The 22213-nt window shown below is 50.0% G+C and overlaps 1 long non-coding RNA gene across 1 annotated transcript; it reads right to left on the reverse strand.

Annotated features, from left to right (window-relative positions):
* Positions 1–8817: 8817 nt before the first annotated feature.
* Positions 8818–21618, reverse strand: LOC121104053. Its single transcript, XR_005836438.1, has 3 exons — positions 21241–21618; positions 18967–19109; positions 8818–9943 (listed from the first exon to the last, which is right to left on the reverse strand). It is a non-coding gene; the product is annotated as an uncharacterized LOC121104053 (long non-coding RNA).
* Positions 21619–22213: the final 595 nt, after the last annotated feature.

Raw genomic sequence — 22213 nt, forward strand, 5'->3', positions numbered from 1 at the left:
AGCTGACATTCTTTCCTCTGTGCTGTTCCATAAATGCTACTTGTTCCCCTCCGTCCCTGCGGGAGGACGGCCCCATTCAGAAGGGCGTGGGTTGGCAGTCTCCCCAAGTAGAGGGATCCCCATTGGGTCCGAATCCTAAATAATCCTGCCACTGTGATGTGCCTGGGAAGGAGGCCAGCGTGGATTATGTCCCCTGCCTTTTCCAGCAACTTCCCTCCACACTGCCCCCTCTGCCTGGGCAACACCAAGAGTGTTATATTCCTGTCCAGGCGGAGTGCCCGCGGAGGCAGCTGCCCTCCCGGCAAGCTTCAGGGGCATCTTAACCCCTTCCCAGCCTTGGACAACCAGTTGGCTGCAGCCCCAAATGAAATAGTTGGCCTAAAGGCTTTTATTCATCCTCCAATCCTCCCTAGAGCCATAGTGAGAGAGATGGAATCACATTTTAAACACTGACAGCAGCAAAAACACCAACCCAGAAGAAGGACACAGCCCGGCCTTGGGGTCTGGAGGCCCTGCCTCATGTCACAAATAACAACAATGACAAGAACAACAGCAGTCACTTCCACCGATGGTGATTCTCTCACGTAGCCTTTGCTACCATCTTCAATCTTCGGAGGTTCATAATCCTATCCTTCTCTTACAAATGAAGAAGCCAAGGCCTGGAAGGTTTCAACCACTTGCTCAAGCCCACACTAATAGAAAGTAGAGCCAAGACTGGAGCTTAGGTCTCTCTGCCCCTAGCACTTAGGCATTTAACCCCAACACAGCTCCACTTATTAGCTCAGTGGCCTTGAGCCAGGTACTTCCTCTCTGCTCTTAAATTTTCCTACCTTTAAAAGGAGTTGGACTCCAGGGTCCCTGAAGTCCCTTCCAGCTCTAACAACACAACAATTCCAGCCCGGAATCTAAAAGAAAGGAGGCCCTGGGCTGGCCACCACCTTATCCCAGTGTGTTCAGCAGTGCCACCCATACCCCATGAATGACCAAACTCCTAGAACCACATGTCTGGTGTGCAGCCAGGGAAAGGGCTGGAAGGCCAGTGAGGGCAGGTCAGTGGTGGCATTCTGAAGAAGACGATCGCTTGTGCACTTGAAGCACCCCAGCCCTTCTCCTTCTTGGTGTCTCCACCTCCCCAGTTTAGACTGAAGTCTTGCCTGTACATGTCCCCACTTTGCCACTGGCCTGGGAGGTCCTTCAGGGCTAGCAATGAAGTCTTCTCCATAGTAAGCAATCAGTGCGGGTCCTGACTCCTTTTCTTTCATGTTCTCCCCAATGTGAAGGAATTCTTACTAGCCTATGGGGCTCTTTCAGTTTAAATTCATTAGAATTTAAAATTCAGTTTCTCAACCGCATTAATCACATGTCAATTGCTCAGCAGGTACACGTGGTTAATGGTGACTCCATTGGGCAGCGCAGAGAGAGAACGTTTCCATCACGGCCTATGGCTCTGTGGTTCAGCACCAGGAGCTGGGGTTCTCCCTAGGTCAGGAGCTCTGAAGATGGAGGGGATTTTCTGATTGGGCAGGGGGATGAGACAGAAGTCAAATCGGCATCCTCTGAGGTCTGTCCCACATGCTACTGGTAGAGCTGGAAACGGAAAGACCTCAAGCTGAGTACCAACGCTCCTGCACCCTCCCCCAGATGGTGGTCCAGACGCTAAGCCGCATCCGTCCATGGAGAAAAGACAAAGTCAGAAGCCAAGTCAGGGCAGGGGATGTGTAATGCTGCCTCCAGCCTCTGCTTCCTCCTCAACGGCAAAGGCGGGGAGAGCCGAGCTCCTTACCTGGGCTGGAGGAGTGTCCACTCTGGATGGGGGAGTCCGTGCCAGGGTGCACCCAGCTGGTTGACTTTTCCTCATCACTACGGAAGACCAATAAGAAAGTGTCAGATTCAAGAGAGGCCTCGCTGAGTAGAACAGCCCTCTCCAAATTCACATCAACACTGACTGTCCGATCCTAGACACCTGACATGGACGAATCCACACCACCATTCACATTCGCGAAGCACTGACTGAGCGCACGCTGAGGATTCAGAAACAAATAATATCTGACCCTGACATTAAAGAATTTATAACCCACTGGGGAAACAGACATAGAAAAAGACAGTTGCACTATGATGGGATAGGAAGTATACCCTACCCCTATTATAGCTACTCAGAGAGAGCAGTATGCCACCAGGGAGGAGGGAGCGCTAAGCGGGACGAAGTTAAGGAAGGCGAACGGCAAGAAGACTAGTAAGAAGGTAGCATTTGAGGTGACTGGTGAAGTCTCTAGGGAGAACAGGGAAGGTCCTTAACTGGCAACTTCTCAATGATATGAAAGGAGGAGGCTGGGTCCTGGGGTGTCTATAATGCTAAATAGTTTCCCTCACAACAGTCCCTCACGTTAGGAATTTTACAGGTGATGAATCAGAGGTTCGGCGAGGTTAAGCGACTTGCCCCAAATCATACAATCGGTAAGTGGTAAAGCCAGGGTTCTGATACCTTACTCCCAGCAAAGCGGGCTCCCCACCACTGCAGATCGCCTGGGTCTAGATCGGCAGGCAGATGAATCCCTCGACATTTCTCAACCCCCACCAGCCAAGTGATACTGAGTTTTCCAGAGCCAGATGGGACCCAGCACGAAGCACCTGACTTTCTCGGCCAATCCAGGGACGTGGTAGAGAGAGGACTCTCAGATCAGCTGTGTCACCCAGGCTTTAGGGTGGGGCCGCTGGGCCCCGGCCAGGACTCCACTCACCGCTTTCAAAGTATCACCAATACTTTAATTAATATAATAAACCCCACTAAGAAGGGTTCCACTAAATTTTTACTGAAGTAAGATATACAATACTGCACCCACTTAAAGCATACCATTCGAAGTTTTGACATCGGTATGCACCTGTGAAACGATCACCAAAATCAAGATGTGAACCCAATTTGGCTTCATGCCCCCTTGTAAGTCCTCCCCCAGCAACAACTGACCTGCTTCCTCTCACTATAGGTTAGTCTGCATGTTCTTGAGTTTCTAGAACTTTATATAAATGGAATCATGCAAGCTAGACTCCTTTGTCTGACTTCTTGCTTTCTTCTGTTGTCTTCCTCCTTCTTTCCTCCCTTCCGTTTCTTTCCTCTCTCTCTTCCCTCCCTGCGGTGGCCTGGGTTCATAGTCGATTCTGTTTCCTCACTGAGTAGTATTCCATCATAGGTTATAACCCAGTGATGGACATTTGCATGCTTTTCACTTTGGGCCATTACGTATAAAGCTGCTATGAACCTCCATGTCTACGTCTTTGTGTGGACACAGGCTTTCTTTTCGCTGGACTCCAGTACTGTTCCTGTAAGTCTGGACACCTGCTACGTTCAGGAGGGGATTCCCCAGCTGACCCTGCCCTCTGAGGAGGAGAGAAGAAACAGAGTCACTGTTCTGGTGCCCCCAGGGCCCTCGAGCCATGTGTGCCCTCAGCGATGCCCTGTGATGTGGGCTTTGGTCCTGGGATCCATGGGAGAGGAAGCCCAGGGAGGGGAACGGCCGCCAGTGCTAAATTTTAAGTGTGCGGGGAAACCCAGGCCCTTATACCTCCTCCTTAGCCACCCTGAGACCCGCGGACCCCGCTCCCTCTTCTCCTCTCACAGCTGCTCCCCCAGACCGCACGACTACCCCCAGCCCCCTGGATATCATGGACCATCCCAGGGTCGCAGAGGTGGACACAACCCCACTGCACCCTTGACTTCATCCCCCTGTTCTGCTGCTGCTCTCCCCTTGTCAGCCCCTGGCCCAGAACGATGTCGTCCAGGGCTGTCTCCACCCTGGCTTTGGGCTGACAGGGAACTATAAAACTGGGAGGACCTATGTCACTGCAATCCCACAGTCCCCATGCTTAGCTGGACCCTAAGTGCCCCCTGGAATCTTCTTCAGGGGCCCCAGCCAGTTGCCATTTGCAGAGTTCTAAAGCTTCCCCACCAGCCTCGAGTCCCTCCCCTGCCTCTCCTTCCCTCCCTCATCCCCGTTCTCAATGCACAATTTTCATCGCTCACTTCAAGAAAAAATGTAAGCCATCAGGCAGGAGCTTCGCCCAACTAGCACCCCCCAAACGTACCCATATCCCCACCTTAATACTTGCCTCTGCACTGGGGAAGAAGTGGCCTTCCCCCAGTTAAGGGAAATCCCTCTGCCTGGGTTATAGTCCCCCATCATCTCCTATCTTTTCTAGAACCTTATTCCATTGAGGGTCACAGGCTCATATCTTCAACTCCTCTCTCTCTTAGGTCATCATCCCTTTAGCCCCACTCTGGCCTGTGTCTTCCAGTCTGAACCGCCACCTCCCCTTCCCGCCTCCTGTCTTGTGCTCCTCTTCTTACTGGCCCAGCATCCTTCTTGGAAACTAGTCCCTTCAAGCTGTCCCCACTTCTGGTCTCCCTCTCATCCATCCTCTGCAATCTAGTTTCTGTCCTCAGCCCTCCCCTGAAACCACTTTTCCTAGAGGTCATTAAAGAGGGCCCTAGTTCCTATATCCAACAGGTACTTTCCAGTCTTCAGCTCACTTGGCCTTTCCATATTGACCATTCCTTCCTCCCAACACCCCTCTCCCCCCCTTCTAGGGCAACAGCCTTCCCTGACCCTGGTGCTTTCCATCCTGAGCTCCCTGGTCTCTCGTCCTCTAGCCCTTTCTTCAACACTGGTGCTGCCTGGGTACCCCTGTCTTCTTGGTCACACACTTCTGGATGGTTCCATCCCTGTGCAGTGAGTGACTCCCAGGACACTCTCTTGAACTTCTACCCTATACGTCCAGGTGCCTGTCAGACAGCACCGCCTGCAGGTCCCACGGGGACCTCAAATTCAATACTTCCCCCTGAACACATACTCCCCCGAAAACCTGTTTCTCATCCCATCCTCCTGATCTCTGTCAGACTCTAGTTAAAACCTCTGAGATTCGTCTTTGATTTTTCCTTTTCCCTCTCTTCCCCAACTTTCAGGCAGTAAATGAACACCCTCGCTTCTACTCCTACAGACTTCTCCTATCTCCCCTCCCTCTATCCTTACGGCCGAAATCCAACCCCATCAGCTGTCTCCTGGGCTTCGGCCGTTGCCCCTGACGGCTCTCCATATGCCAAGTGTCTCCCCTCCCTCCCGTTCAGCCCTCAAATCATCACCTGCCCACCCACCTGCCGGAGGGATCCTTCCAAAGCCCAGGTCTAAGTGTACCGATCCTCTTTGAAAAATCTCCTTTGGATTCCCACCCCCTGCAGGACCACATTCAAAGCCGTTAGCCAAACACACAAGGCCTCTCCAAAGCCGCCCCTTCCCATGTGTCCTGCCCCCCTTCCTGCCCCAGCAATCCCCACTCCATCTCCACTGACCCCCTCAGAGTGTTCTAGACAACCTGTGCCCCGGCACCCCCCGGCACCCTCCTTCCCACAGGCCTCTGCTTCAGGGCCCCTTTCCCCCTGGTCGTCTGCTCTAGAATCAGTTCAAATGTCCCCTCCTCCGGAAGGCCCTCCCTCTACTCCCCGGAGAACGCTCACTCTTTCTTCCTCGTGTTCCTAGACCATCACACAATTACCTCTAGAAGTAGCCTCTTCTTTCCTAAGCTTTCATCTGCATTGTCTCCCTACCACCTTCAGGGGAAAACCTGTCTCTTACTGGGTTTTTCTCTCTAATGCCAATCGGGGTGGCACTCACATAGTGGCTACTCAGATATTCGTGGCGTGAAAAACGAAGAGAAGCAGGAAGACCGGCAAGAGTTTGGGAAGGCAGATGAGAAGAGGCGAACTGACCACCTGGCCCGGGGAGCTTGTGGGAATACACGTGGAAGGCCCCAGCCCGGGTGGGAATCGCCAGCTCCGGAGGTAGGGCTCGGGAGTCGGCCTTCTCTCATAAATTCCTTGGGTGACTTTTATGGACTCCAAAGTCTCAAACCACTGACCAAAGGGACTGCAGTTTTAACACCAGTGAAGTTCTGTCATTTAAGAATCTGACCCAGGGTCAAGAACTTCCGTGGAGTTCATTTCTAAGATAATCTAATTACAGCATCAATTACGATCATGGTGATGATAATTACAGAAGAAGGGCCTAACGCAAGTGTGGCAGCCGAGAAGCACCGGAGACCGAAAACCACCGGCTGCCTGACCTCCTACAAAGGCCGTTCGGGGCAGGGGGGAAGGCAGGGCCCTCAAGCCAGCAGGTCCTGGGCTCAGTCCGAGCTCTGATTAGCAAGTGGTTTTATCTCAAACAAGTACTGTCCGTCTCTGTAGACCTTGCTTCCCCATCTGAGAAATGAGGGGGTTGCAGCCAAGGTTCCTTTCAGCTCTAATGTTCTGTGAGTGGCTATCTTCAGGAAGAAAAAAAACACCCCATCACGTGTGGGTAACAGTTAAGAATGATGTCCTTCTAGACTTGCTGTATTATCGGGAGATTTCTATCCTGGCAAAGAGCGACTATAGCAGGAGCGGGCCAAAATACACCAGCGGGGCCACTCTGTTATAATGAGATTATGCCAGAGCCATTTTGGTTTATGAAATTAATATAACGGTACTAATATATTACAGAGAGCAGCAAAGGCTTCCTCTCTTTAAAGAACGCCAAATGCACTGTGGGCACCTTCTTCCCCTTGACCACAGCCCCATAAAGAAGCAGGAAGGGAGAGGGGCTGCGGGCCTGGGAACACTGAGTCCTGGGGTGAGGGAAGACCAGGAACTGGTGGCAGAGGCAGGGTGTCCCGGCGTGATGTCACTTAGCCAAGTGTTCTTGTCAGAAAATCCAGGGTGGGGGCAAGAGAAAGAACGTACCCCAGGCCCTTTCAGGGCACGGAGCTGAGAGGGCCCGCTGGGCAGTGGGTCCGGCCATCCTCCTCTGGGCCGCCACGAGCCCCCTGTGACTGGGGGCGGGGAGCCGGAAAGCCCGCACCTGCCCTGCCGCACCCTGCCTTTCCAGAGGAGGGCAGGCCCAGCCCAGGCTGGACTTTGACCCATTGAGGAAAAGGCGGGAGACACATTCAAACAGCATGGTGATAAACTTATTAGTCATGCCTGCCGGTCCAGCCACCGCTTCCCCCTACCGCTCAGCCTGCCCCCACGCCTGCCACCTTCCAAGTTGGACAACTCGAGAGAAAAACTAAAATGGCAAAACGAGAGAGCCGAACGTACTTGATGAAGAAGACTCTCCCCCCGCGGTCAACGCCGTAGGTCCATCGGCCGGGCAAGTCGAGCCAGTCAATCTCATCGGCCATCTCGGCGTCCAGAAGCCCCTCTCGCTCCGGGCCCCCCGGGCCGCGGGGGAGGGGGGAGGGCTTCCTGCCCAGCGGCCCCCACTGTCCGCCCGCCCGCAGGGGTGGGGGGAGAGCCGGGGGAGGGGTCCCTGCCGGGCGCGCCGCCTCTCAGTGAAGGCGGCGGGCCGCCAGCCGGGCAGCGGGGAGCAGGCGAGACTTAACCCCGGCCGGGCCGGGCTCCCGCTCCAGCCGCCGCCTCCCCGCCCGGAGCCCGCTCCGGACGCCTCCCCAACTTAACGCCGGGCAGCCGGCGCGCCGGGGGGTTCCGCCGCTCCCTCGCCCGCTGCCCGCCGCGCCGAGCGCTGTCCCGGCCGCCCGCAGCCGCCCGAGGAGCAGGTTGCTGTGCGCGAGCGAGGGGTGTCGCCTCTCGCTCCCAGCTGCGAACCTGCACTTGAACCGCCGGCCTGCCGCGGGGAGGCGGGGCCGCGCCGCCGCCGCCGAAGGTAATTCACAGGCAGGAGGAGGATCCGCGGCAGCCCGGCAGGTCCCCAAGCCCAGGCGCGGGGCGCGGAGAACCAGTTTGGCCGAGAGAGCTTTGAATCACGGACCGAGGGGACATGTCCAGCCGCCGAACGGAAGAGGGCGAGTGGTCAAACCTGGTTCTGCTTGGCGGGAGGTTCGTAGAGGAACAAAGGTCAGATGCCGGGAAGGGTGGCACGCACGGGTGTGGGTAGCAAGGGGCCCTGGATGTCAGCCTCATTAGTCAAGCTAGCTCTTACTTTTGTTTCTGAGCACTTCCTCCAAGAAGCCTGCCATGACTAAGGAGAATCGGAGTGAGACCTTAGAACACACTCAGAAGCCAACAGCTTGTATGTCCCTTCCCCCTAACTTGCACCAGAAAAGGAAAAGGGAAGGGAAAAAAATAAAATAAAGAAGAGGAGGGAATGTGTTCTGTGCACAGAACGCAGGTTGTCAGCATTCAGAACTGGCATGTCAAAAATGGTATAGCCGGAGCCCATACTTCTGCTGTCTCTGTATCAAAGCTGGGGTTCAGTGAGCTTTCCCAGCTTACGCTGCCCCTGCCCCTGGGCTCCCATTAGGTGCACACCATTCCCATCCATGTGTTCGACCCAAGGGAATCATTAGACAAATGAGAGACACCTGCCTTTAGAGGAAGCAATGTGTTGCATGGCAGCTGGCAAGTCTCTGTTGAGTGAGAGGGCTTACTGTGAGCATTCTAAGGGATTTGATCCCTGTTCCACCTAGAAAATTGTGTCTGCCCAGATGTCACCTCCTCCAGGAAGCCATGCTTGCTTGACTCCACCCCAGACAGATTTGTATATCCATCTTCTATGTGTCACAATGCCTTATGAATAACCCTCTAGTGGAACTTCTCACAGTGGAATGCAATCCTTGATTTACTCCTCTGTCTCCTTTCTTGGGCTGTGTGCTCCTCAAGGCCGGGGCTCATCTTATGCATCTTTATAGCCCTAGCACTGGCCTGGGACACCTGATTCATGTTTGGTGAATGACCGGTGCTGTCATAGCTGGGAACAACTCTCTTTATATTTTTTTTCTTAAAGATTTTATTTATTTATTTATTTTGAGTGAGAAAGAGAGGAGGAAGAGCAGAGGAGGAAGGAGATGGAAGGGGGATAGAATCCCAAGCACGCTCCCTCCTGAGTGCAGAGCTGGTCACAGGCTCAGGAACCCTGAGATCACGATCTAAGTCAAAACCAAAAGTCAGTCACTAAACCGACAGAGCCACCCAGGTGCCCCTCGCTGGAAACAACCCTTAACTCTAACCCCAATCCTGTACTTTAGGGCCTTATCTGGGGGTCTGCTGAATATAGCCATCAGCCACATCGAGGTGTGTGTAGGGAGTGTTTTCTGGAAAAAGAAACAGATAGCCTTCCCAGGTATCCCAGTGCTCAAACGGAGAACATAATGTGTATACAGCTGCTAGATAGTGAAGCTAGAAGATGCCTCAGGGAACATCTAGGCCAATCCTGGTGTTAAATATGGGAAACTGAGAAGCTAAGATGAGAAGAGGCTGATTAAGGTCACTGAGCAAGTGGGGGCAGAGAAGGATCTGCCCACCAGTGTCCAGGCCAGAACTCCTGCCATTACATCATCTTGCCTCCAACTCTGGGAATTCCCTCTGCCGACATAGGCAAGTTGATCCCTGGATGCCAGGTGGAAGCTGAGTCCATTCTGCAGATGCCAAAGAGCCACAGAAACCCCTGACCCCCACCTTTCCCCTCCCCTCTCAGAGCCCGTGGGCTTCTAGCCAAGAAAGCTGCATTGGACAGCAAAGCAGAGCTGACCCTGAGAAGCAGAGGTGAGGATCTGTGCCCCTTAGTTCCGGAGCTGGGGAGCCTGGGAGGGTCAGGGATCAGAGTCCCCTCCAACTCCAGTCCCCTGTCTTGTGAAACACCTGTGAGACTCGCCTTCCGATAAAAGCACAGAGCCACCTACCAGCCCCTGTGCTATCGGAAGATCTGAACCTCCAGAATTACTGCCAAGATGCCCCCAGGGAAAATACCAGCGGCCAGTGTGTTCCCAGTCCAACCTGAGCAACCAGTAAGGGCAGCTGCTTGGGCCGAATGTGGGTGGAAACAGGGATGAAACGACATATATTTGAAAACATGTATTCTGCTGCTGTCTTCTTGGAGGTATAGGGGTTCCTGTTGATTTCTTCATGAGATTTTTGCTTTGTTTATCTTTAATCCAGCCTGGGGTTCCTTGGAACATTTACCTAGAGAAGAAAAGGCTGGTGGTTGAGATTTTGATTTTTTTTTTTTTTTTTTTACTGATTTGAAATAAATCAGTTTTGAAAATACTTTTCCAACTGTGGTGTATTCTTACCAGTGACTTTTTACACTCAAGATCTTGTTTCTCAGTTACAATCAGTATTAATACTGCTAAGAAAGACATTTTAGGGGCCCATGGGTGGCTCATTCGGTTAAGCGTCTGACTTTAGCTCAGGTCATGATCTCTGGGTCCTGGGATCCAGCCCCACATCAGGGTCCCTGCTCAGTGAAGAGTCTGTTTCTCCCTCTCCCTCTGCCCCTCCCCCTGCTCCTGCTCTCTCTCAAATAAATAAATAAATAAAACCTAAAAAAGAAAAAAAGACATTTTATCAAAGGAGCTAAAAATAATGCAGAAAAGGAGTAGAAGGCTCAAATAAAAACAGCCATTGTTTCAACAGTTACCTATTGAAGAGGGCAGGAGGGCTGATATGTTGAAATAAAAACCTTGCGTGCTTTGTGGTCCGGTTAGAAATTGAGCTGCTTGTTTTCCCCTGCAGCAAATTTTATTTTACTTCTTTAAAAGGCAACAAAGCACACGGATAAACTGTATCAGTAATATTTAGGAATGATTCTGATTCTCTCATCCATTTCGAGGCCTTAGGTTAGTCACTTATATATTACTATGCTTCTGCTTTAGTATGGGCGGTGGGTTGAGACACAGCCCCAAAGCTGTCCATGTCAAATCCCGGGAATCTACGAATGTGACCTTATTTGGAAAAAAGGTCTTGGCAGATGTAATGAAGTTCAAGATCTTGAGATGGGGAGATTATCCTGATTACTCGGGTGGGCCCTTAAATTCAATGACAGGTGTCTTCCCTAAGAGACAGGCCAGGGGAGCCAAATTTGAAACAGACGGTGGCGGGGGGGGGCGGGGTGACCACAGAGGCAATGATTGAGGCGATACAGCCACAAGTCAAAAATAGCTGGAGCCAGCAGAAGCTGGAAGAGGCAAAGGGATTTTCCCCTAGAGCCTCCAGAGGGAGTGTGGTCCAGGCAGCACCTTCACTTTGGACGTCTGGCCTCCAGAACCCGGAGAGAATAGGTCTGGGGGGTTTGAACCGGATCGTGCTGATCTGTTACAGCAGCTAGGGGAGATTAACACAGTACCTGCAGGAAAACCATCACTCAGTGAGGCCCGAAATACACGTCTACCCTTTGTACTTATCTGGTATCTAATCCCCCTTCTTCTGTTAATAGCCCCCTGGGTTTCCTTTTGACACCCTCCCTTCTGCTCCTCTCTGCCCACGCGGGTTGGATGGGCTGGCCTCGGCCCCACACCAGCTCCGTTGGGGGCGAGGGCGGTGGTGCTGTGACACAGAGGGGGCCCATCTGACTCTCTGTTCCCCTGGCCGTAGTGGTCGGTTCAGGAGAGGACACATGACTCCGACCAAGTCAATGACATTTACTTTTTAAGAAGACCCCAGAATTCTTAGGTCGAAGCCCTTTTCCTCTTGGCTTCGAAGCTGGCAGTTGTCGCTTTGGTGCCCCTGGGATCCTCGTGCGGAAGGGGCTGCAGAAAGCGAAACCCGTACAGGAGAACGTGGAGGTGGAGGGCCTCCTTCCATCCCAGGAGCCCTCAGACCCGGCTTGCCAAAGGAGGCTCCACCCCTGGGATTTCAGTCTCTAGGTGCCCTGAGTGGCTTCAGCCCGTTGGAATTGGGTCTCTGCCCCTGGCCAACACAAAGGTCACAGTGTCTTGTGCTTCTGTTCCTTTGGTGTAAACAATGTTTCTTTGGGAAAGCCAATGTGATAACCAGCTGCATTTTTTGTGATGCAAGAACGGGAATGCTTCTCTTCCCAGGAGACCACGATTTTAGATCAAGAAAAGATCTTCCTGATCACGTGGTCCAAAGCCTACACCTTCCCCTTGGAGGACACGGGGAAGAACCCAGAGTTGTGGCAAATTCCACAGCAGACTGGGGACCACAACTCTGGTCTCCTAAAAACCTGATTGGCAGAAAGCTAGATTTCAAGACATGGACTTTACCATGTCAACACATTTGGCTAAGAGGCTTACATAGTTGCAAGATTACCCCAGATTCCTCTGCTCTATAAAGAATAACAACAACAGTAATTTTTATTGAGTGCCGGTGTTTCGTAGTTAATGGTCACCTACAGGCTGGGTCATCTGCCCCTGTTGACTTTCTTACAGGGACTAGGAAGCAAGGGAAAAGACAAGAGCCATCTCAGCTGGGATTCCATAGGTGTGGGTAAATACGCAAAAGCCTAGACAAATTGGTTGCTTCATTTGGGCTTCTAGAAGGGCTTGAGAGAGGAGGTTTGTACTAGTGCTGGTACCCAGAAGACTGTAGGATCCTGAGGTTTCCCTACAGCCGACTGAATTCAATCACAGTTATCCCGCAGATACTTGGTACCTTCTGTGGGCCAGGCACTGTTCTAGCCACAGAGGATTCAGGAACTTTAAAACAAAGTCCCTGCTCCCACAGAATTTGTGTTTAATAGGCATATAGTCTCGGGCGATGATGAGTCTACAGAGGACAACCGAGAGAGTAAAGGAGACAGGAATGCAGTAAATGCTGCCCTCCGACGTTCCATATATTTCCATATATAGGTGCGCAGAAAGGCCTCGCTGAGAAGAATGACATTTGAACGAAGACTTGGAAGAACTGAGAAAACCAACCACGTGGCTATTGGGGGAACGTGTTCCAGGCAGAGGAAATAAGTGCAAAGTCCCTGAGGCAGAAACCTCCTTGGAATGTTTGAGAAACAAGGCCAATGTAGCTGAAGCAGAGTGAATGAGGAATAGGGGACCAGGGAGGCCGCATCGTTCAAGGAACTCTGTAAGGAACCTTGCGGTTATCCTACATGAGATGGAGAACCACTGGAGGGGTGCCTGGAGCGGCGCCGTGATCTTCATGGTTTAACATTTTGTAGATCGTTCCGGCTGCTCTTTGGAACAGGGTTGAAGCAGATTTCAGGTAGGAGGCTTGTGCCACAATCCAAGCAAGACATGGGGGTAGCGTGGTTCGTGGCGTTGGGGGGTAGAAGCAGTGAGAAAGGGTGAGGTTCTCCTTATCTGCTGAAGGTAGAGCTGACGGATTTGGGGGTAGATGAGACTGTCAGCGGCTGGAGGGGAAGGGAGGAGTCGGGAAGACTCAGCGGTATTTGGCCGGAGCGATTGGAGGAGCGGGTTGCCATTGACTGAGCTGGAGGAGGCTGCAGGAGGAGCGGGTGTGGCGGGAACACACGTCCAGTTCCAAGCATGTTAAGCTGGAGATGCCTCTGAGATATCCAATTTGGGGATGCCAAGGGGGTGACTGTATCTCTAAGATGGGAGTCCGTCTCAGGAGTAGAGATACACGTTTGGTATTTTTCAGGGATGGGACGGTAGTAAAGCCGCGAGGCTGGTTGAGGTCACAAAGGAAGGGAGCGCGGGTAAGGAGAAGGCAGAGATCGAGGGCTGAGAACCGAGGCGCGCCAACCCTTCAAGGTCAAGTGAACGAGAAGGAATCTGTGAACGTGAGGCTCGCCAGGTTGGAGAAAGAGGGCGTGGTGTCTTGGAAGTGAGCCTTGAGTGTGTTCACATCCCTCCCAAGAAGGAACGCGCGGATGGTACTAGCCTTCTAGAAGGGCTGAGGTTAGGGTGGGTTCTGTCTGAGCAGGAAGCGACTTGCACTCCCCTGTGAAGGGGTGGGGAGACGGCTCAGGTTATTTTTAAGTTGGTCTGACAACGGGCCTGGGAAGATGATCGTTTGGCTAATGAGCCCTTGCTCGCAGAGGAGAAGCACGCCTGAAATGGGCCCCCTTCAGCTCCATCTCGAAGGCTCTGCTCAGGCTTCTCCTGGGAAGGACGCCAGCCCAAGATGGCTGGCTGATCTCTCCTGCCAGGACCGCGTCGTGGAGCCGGAGCCCTGGCCCTGGCAGCTCCCCTAGAGGGGGAGGGGAGGACGGAGCATGTTGGTCCCCTGCTGGGGACAAGAGACAGGCGGGGGTGGAGCCAGCAACATGGGCCTATAATCCACCTGCTGATATTTCTTCCCTGGGTCTTTCTTGAATCCACAGCTCAGGCAATGCTCTTGTGCTGACTTTAATGTCTGACCTCGAGTTTTTCTAGAAAATGGCAGCTGCTGCTGACTTGGGCATTTCCTGGAACTAACACAGCACTTTGGCTCAGTTTAGTTCAATAAATGCATAAGGCACCATTATGCTTCTATTTCTACGTCCAAACGGCTCCGGCCTTCAGCCAACCAGCTTCTCCCCCTCTTGTCTCTGCCATCACCAACCTGCTGGTCACCGCTAGACACTCGTCAGAGACCTTGGCTTCTGGTTCAGCATCTTCCTCTCCACGCCTGGTCTCCCTGTCATGCGGGGTGATTTCAGTGCCAATGTGAATTAACTACCCGATGTCCTAACCCCACCATACCTTACATCCTCACCTCCAGGGGCAGTCACCTCCACTCCATTAAGTTACTCACACCCAAGGCCATGCCTTAAACTGTCTGACCACTCCGATTTACTCCAACTTGGAAAACATAAACTCAAATATTCCACTTTCTGATCCTAGTTTGGCTCCTCCTAACGCCCTCCTTCCTCTCTTCCCTTCCCACCTGTTCCTTGCTTTCCTGCAATACCTCTGGCTTCTCAGATTTCCTCCTAACCTGTGAACGAAAGCCGTGGTTCACCTCCTGTGCCAATCAGCCCCAACTCACAGCATCCTGCCACTTGTCCTCAACCACGTCCAGGCTGCAGAACTACCCTCCGGATTAATCTGTCCACCTTTGCTGCTCTCAGGCCCAGGAAAGCATCACCCTGAGCCACTGGGGGAAGGAAACAGGTCGCTGCCCCTGTCGTTCCCTCTCCACCTTCCGCGTGCCTCCTGCTGGGTCTGCAGCCAGTCTCCCCACCCCCGTTATTATAACAGACCCCATCATCATTCCAGGGGAAAATAAAGGCAGTCAGAAAGACACAGCCTTGACTGGAACACGTTAGTTCAGTCTCCCCAGGCCCCCTGGTGAGACCTCCCCTGTGTTTCTTCCATCCAAAGGTCCACTTTCCACGTGTTCGCATCTTACAAGTGACCATCACTCACCAGTGCCTCAGACAGCTTCCTCCCTCAATTATCTCCTCTCCCCTGTGCGTCAAGCTTTCCCTCTCTTCTGGTTTTTTCCCTCAAGCGTGTACACACACACACACACACACACACACACACAAACGCACTCGTGGGCACGCAGTAAACCCCACGCCCACCCCCACCCGCACCCCCAGCTACCATATCCCCACCTTCTTCCTTCCACTTCTCCCAGTGCCCAATTCCGTGTCTCCCAGTTACTCACAGTCTGGTTTCTGTCCCTCACAGCTCCTTGAAAATGGCTAAAACTAGTCTGGCAAAGATAAGCACCTACTTCCAGGCTACAAAGAAACTGGAACTTTTGGGCTCTCATCTTGGGAGATGCATTTGAGGGCTCTGGCCCTCCCCTTCCCTGCCCTGGGCACCCCCCGTATGTTTCTGCACTCTGTGCCCCAGCCATCCAGAAACCCCTACGGTTGCCTGTACCTTTGTGCCTGGGGGGGTGGGGGGGCCTTCTCAGTCCTTCTCTGTCTGCTCCTGTTGTCCACTCTCCTGCAAGGCGCAGCCCGGAGAGGAGCCCCCTGCCCTTGCCCGTGCGCTGTGCTTGTCATCCCTGTATGGCAGTGCACTTTCCTGTCGCCCCACAAGACTGGAACTCCTTGGCAGCACGGACTTCCTTCCTTCTCTCTCCTCCCTCCCTCCCTCCCTCCCTCCCTCCCCTGTTTTTATTTTCATCACCCTCTGCTCTACAGGACAAGTGCCCTTCTTAAGCCCCATCACCTATTTCACTCCCCTTCCCCCCCTTCTGGTCACCACCAGTTCGTTCTCTATAGTTAAGAGTCTGTTTCTTTGTTTCTCTCTCTCTCTCTCTCTTTTTTTCAGGGGCTGTCTTTTAAATCCACTTTTTGTCTTCATTGTACTCGGTGGTATTTGGCCACTCCCACCTTCCTGAAGTTCTTTTTTTCCTCTAGGCCTTCATGACACCACATTCTCCTGCTTTACCTCCCACTTCACTGGCTAGTCCTTCTTCGTCTCTTGGGTAGCTGCTTCTCCTCTGCTTCACCTACTCACGATGTTGGAGAATCCAAACTTCACCCCCAACCTGGTTCTGCACGCTACCTACACACTCTCCCTGGGTGATCGCCCCCATTGTGCGAAATTCTGTCTACACGCTGCTGGCTCCCAGATTTCTATCTGAATCTGACCTCTCCCTTGGGCTTCAGATGCGTATATCCAGTTGTCTACTCCTCCACACGGATGTTTAATAAGTACCTCAAACTTAATGTGGTCAAAATAGAACTCTTATTTACAGCTCCCAATCTTTCTCCTGGACTGTTATTTCATTATAGGCACAATCAATAATCACCCCACTGCTTGCCCCCAAAACCTAGGAGTAGTGTGACTACCTGTCTTGGTTTGCCTGGGACTTGTTCTTGTTTTAACCCTGAAAACCCTGTTCCAGGGGTGCCTGGGTGGCCCAGTTGTTAAGCGTCTGCCTTCGGCTCAGGGCGTGATCCCGGAGTTCTGGGATCGAGCCCCACATCAGGCTCCTCCGCTATGAGCCTGCTTCTTCGTCTCCCACTCCCCCTGCTTGTGTTCCCTCTCTCACTGGCTGTCTCTCTCTCTCTGTCAAATAAATAAATAAAATCTTTAAAAAAAAAAAAAAAGAAAGAAAGAAAACCCTGTTCCAGGAAACTCCTCAGGGTCAGGCAAGCCAAGATGGTTGGTCATCTCACCTAGGAGTCCCCCAAGATTTCCTTCATTTCCTCACATTCTACGTCCAATCGACTGGATCTCCATCCAGATATACCCTCTTTCCACCTCCACTGCCACCTGGTCCAAGCCTCCATCATGTCCCACCTAGACCATCCCAATACCCTCTTCATCTGGTCTCCCTCCTTCCTTCCTTGGCCCACTCATTTTTCACACACCAGCCAGAGGATCTTTACAAAGAGAAACTACGATTACAGCACCACACACCTACCAGTTCAAACACTCCAATTACACTTAGAATAAACCCAAATTTCCTTCCTCTGTAAGCTCTGACTGATCCGGCCCTTGCTTCCCATCCACTATCATCTCCTAGTTCGCTCCCCCTTCTTCCCATTCCTCCCTTCCCCCCATCACCTCATGATTCACTCCCTCCTACCATTCAGGTATGAGGTCAAAGTTATCCTCATGACTATGTCCAGAGTCATTCCCTAAGTTTCTCCCTGTCGGATCTTTCTCTTCCATTATCTTCAAGGCTTATATCACCACCTGATGCTATCTTGTTCCATTTTTTTGTTTGTGTATATCAACTCCCCCATCGAAGATGTAAGCTTGAGAGTAGAGACCTTGCCAGTCTTGTTCACATCTGTGTTCTCAGCTCTTGGCTCAGCACACAGTAAGTACTCAGTAAATCTTTGCTGAATAAAAGAATATTCAGCCACAGTACAAGGTCTCTCACTGCGCTCATAAAGGATATTGAATGAACAAATTGAGAGTCCACCAAGCTCTGGCTAGGCCCTGGGCCCACTTTCATAAGTAAGCTATGATTCTTTAGGACATTATGGTTTACTAGAGACAGATACATAAATCAGACTTTTATACTAAGTAGTCATAACAGTTATGAGTGTGCTGGGGAGTAAGAAATGTCATAATCTTTTCTTTTCCTTTTATTTTTTTAACTAAGTTTTATACCTAATGTGGGGCTTGAACTCATGAGATCAAGAGTGGCATGAGATCTGAGATCAAGAGTTCCATGCTCAACTGAAACACCCCATAATCTTTTATTTTCTTAAATAAAATGTGATTTGCTCTGGTCCCCATCCCACTAGGGTGGCAGAAGATTTGATCTCAATCACTCCTGAGCCACACCCCCAACCTCTAGAGTCATAAGAAGCTCCCAGGAGTCCAAAAGATCTAGGAAGGACCCTTTAATCTTCTGTCCACTCTGGTCACCTCCCCTAATGCTCCTAGCTCAAGCCTTCACAGTTCCTTGAAGGGTCAGCTGATTCTTGGCCAAGTTTGGACTTGGGGGAATGTCTGGATAGGGCGGTTGCGTGGGGGTTTTGTGGGAACAAAGTGCTGATCCAAGCTACTCATAAGACCTCTCCAAATCCGGATGCTATTTTCTGCTCAGGGAACTTGATCCAAACCTGCTTTTGGTCTCTGAATTCCATCTCTCTTTACCCAAGCCCTTCCTTTCTTTCCATCCTCCATTGGAACTACCCTACAAAATTTCCCTTAGGTGGCTCACCTGGCTGCTTCCTGCAGATGGAGAAGATGCTGAACATGGTCAGTTACCCATGTGAAGCAGAGTTCTTACATCTCCCTCCACCAACCTACTTCTCTTTCAGAATTCCCTGGCTCAATTAATAACATCACCCTCCTCTTTGTCACCACAGATAGTAAAGCTGACACATCTGTAATTTTCCTTCCCTTTTATCTAATCAGCCACCGAGGCCTCCCAACTCTAATACCTCTAGGACTCCTCCCTTGCGGTCTAACCACGCCTCTGGTTGAGCTCATTACTTCATACCTATACTTGTACAAGAACATTCTGCTTGATCCATTCTAGTTTCTCCTCAGTTCAATCCAACCACCAAATGACCTAAGAGGTAATCTAAAAGAACCAGTTTGACCATGTCATTGCTTTGCTGGCTTGTCACTTCATGTAGAATGAAATGGACCAAATTCGAGCACGACCTTCAAAGTACTCTATCATTTAGAGTAAAAATGTTATCCTCCACTCCATTTCTCCACCCCATACAACCCATACCCTGCTTGACTTGCCTATTAGCCATTCCCCCAACATGCTTTCTATATTCTTCTATTTTTACATTTTCTCTAAAGCTATTTTTCCTTCTTGAAATGTCCTTTGCCTCCCTACCCTTTAACTGCTCCCTTTCCCCAACATTTCCTCAATTGAGAGTACTCATTTTTTCGAACTCTAACCTTATTTCCATCTCATCTATGAAGATTTCCTGAAAGGAGAGAAGCAGGAACTGTGGAGCCAGGCTGGGTTTAACTGCGCCTTCTCTGTCATTCTTCCTAGTTGTGTGATCTTGGGTGGGTTACGATGCTTCAAGGTTCTTCATCTGTAAATTGGGAGATATACCAAATAGATCACACGATTCATGGCAGAAAGAAGGAAATAGACTACAAATCAGGAATTAGAGGTCTAGAACACAAAACACAGCAAAATAACAGAGAAAAACCAATGAAAACAAAAGCCGGTTCTTTGTAAAGATCAAGAAAATGGATAAACCTCCAGCCAGACTGATAAGGGGAAAAAGAGAGAGAGAAGACACAGATTACAAACACTAGGAATGAAAGAAAAGGAATCACCGATCCTACTGGCAGGACAAGGGTGTTTGCTCTCACCATTTCTATTCAACAATGTATTTAATATCCTAGCCAGTATGGTAACGCAAGAAAAAAGAAATAAAAGACATACAGATTGGGAAGAGAGGGAAACTTTTTATTCACTCTAAGATATAATTATCAATGTAGAAAATCTTAAGGTCACAGGATACAAGATCAATATACAAAAATAAATTGTGTCTCCATATAGTAAATGCAGCAAAGAATTGGACATTGAATTTTTAAAAAGTACAATCTACAATAGCATCAAAAAGAGAAATATTTAGGGACAGAGGTTACAAGATATGTACAAGATCAGTATTTTGAAAAGTACACAACACTGCTGAGAAAAATTTCAAAAGATCCAAATAAATGGAGGGACATGCTATGTTTATGGATCATAAGATTCAGTGTTATTAAGTTGCAATTCTACCTAAATCAATCTCTTAAGTCAGTGTAATCCCATTCAATAACTCAGCAGATTTTTTTTTGGTAGAATTAATATTAATAAGCTGGTTCTAAAATTTGAATACAAATGCAAAGGGGAGCAGAAACAATTTTGGAAAAGGACAAAGTAGTTCCAAGATTTACTATAAAATTACAGTAATCAAGACAGTGTGATGTTTATGGATGGACAGAGATACAAATCAATAAAATAGAGGGTCCAGACATAAACCCAAATATATAGTCAATTGATTTTTTAAAAAGATGCTAAGATTATTCAATGGAGAAAGGATAGTCTTTTCAACAATTGAGTATCTATGTGCAGAAATATGAATTTCAACTGTTACTTCATATCATATACAAAAGTTAACTCAAAATGGATTATAGGGGCACCTGGGTGGCTCAGTCGGTTGAGCATCTGACTCTTGGTTTCAGCTCAGGTTATGATCTCAGGGTTGTGGGATTGAGCCCCTCGTCAGGCTCCAAGCTCAGCATGGAGTCTGCTTGAGATTCTCTCCCCACCTCTCTCTCTGCCTTTCTCTACACTTGCACTCTCTCTCACTCTCTCTAAAACTAAATAAATCTTTTTTTTTTTTAATAGATCATAGGGGCACCTGGGTGGCTCAGTCAGTTAAGTGTCTGCCTTTGGCTCAGATCGTGATCCTGGAGTCCCGGTATTGAGCCCCAAGTTGGGCTCCCTGCTCAGTGGGCAATCTGCTTCTCCCTCTCCCTCTGCTCCTCCTCCTGCTTGTGCTTTCTCTCTCTCTCTCTCTCTCTCGCTCACTTTTTCAAATAAATAAATAAAATCTTTAAAAAAATGGATCATAGACTTAAATGTCAAGGTTAAACCTATAAAACTTCCAGAAGAAAAGATAACAAAAATATTTGTAACCTCACAATAGGAGAAGAGTTTTGAGAAATGGCACAAAAAGCAGGGACCATGGAAGAAAACATTGATAAGCTGGACTTCTACAGATTTTAAAAATTTTGCTTTTAAATGACATTATTAAGAAAATGAAAAGGCCAGCAGCCACAGACTGGGAGAAAATATTTGCAAAACATATACATGGGAAGGGCTTTCTATCTAAGCCCCAAATACACACACACACACACACACACACACACACACACACACACAATCTTGGTTAAAAAAATAGACCGAAGATCTGAACACAAACATCATCAAGGAGGATATTTGCTATTACAAATAAACATATGAAAAGATGCTCTGTAACATTAAGTATCAAGGAAATGCGAATTTACACCAGAGTAAGATTACCACTATAAATCCACTAGAGTGGCTAAACTTCAAAAGACTTACGATACCAATGGTAGGAAGGACGTGGAGCCATTGCTGCCGAGTGGTACAGCCCCTGCGGGAAACGGGAAGTGGTTTCCTCATAAAGTTAAGCATATACTTACCATATGACCCAGCAACCGCACTCCTACATTTATCCAGAAGGAATGACAATGTGTGTCCACAGAAACACTTGCATGCAAATCTTCATAGCAGCTTTAGTCACGATAGCCACAAACTGTAAACAAACCAACTGTCCGCCTTCTAGTGAATGAATGAATACATTGCGGTGTCATCGTACAAGGTGGTCCTGCCAGCAGTGAAAAGGGTGGATGACCGATAAATCCAACACCGGAAATGAGCTTCAAAAGGATGACTCTCGATTAAACAAGCCAGACACGGAAGGGTACATAACTGTATGTAAAATGCCATTTTTGGGGCGCCTGGGTAGCGTAGTCGTTAAGCATCTGCCTTCGGTTCAAGGCGTGATCCCGGCGTTCCGGGATCGAGTCCCACATCGGGCTCCTCCACTGGGAGCCTGCTTCTTCCTCTCCCACTCCCCCTGCTTGTGTTCCCTCTCTCGCTGGCTGTCTCTCTCTCTGTCACATAAATAAATAAAATCTTAAAAAAAAAAAGAAGTAAAATGCCATTTTTATGAAACTCTAGAAAAGGTAAAACTGGTAAAAGGCGGATCATTGGCTGCGAAAGCTGCAGGTTGGTTGGATACAAGAGGAGGAGGGAGGGGCACCTGGCTGGCTCACGCAGCTCTTCATCTCGGAGTCTTGAGTTCAAGCCCCATGTTGTGCGTAGACCTTACTTAAAAAAAGATGGGGCACCTGGGTGGCACAGCGGTTAAGCGTCTGCCTTTGGCTCAGGGCGTGATCCCGGGGTGCTGGGATCGAGCCCCACGTCAGGCTCTTCTGCTATGAGCCTGCTTCTTCCTCTCCCACTCCCCCTGCTTGTGTTCCCTCTCTCGCTGGCTGTCTCTCTCTCTGTCGAATAAATAAATAAAATCTTAAAAAAAAAAAAAAGCATGAGGGAACTTTTTTTGGGTAAAGGAAATGCTCTATATTTACCCAATGAGGAAGTGCCCCATGA

Source organism: Ursus maritimus, unplaced genomic scaffold, assembly GCF_017311325.1.
Source record: "Ursus maritimus isolate PB19 unplaced genomic scaffold, ASM1731132v1 scaffold_2, whole genome shotgun sequence".
NCBI lineage: Eukaryota > Metazoa > Chordata > Mammalia > Carnivora > Ursidae > Ursus > Ursus maritimus.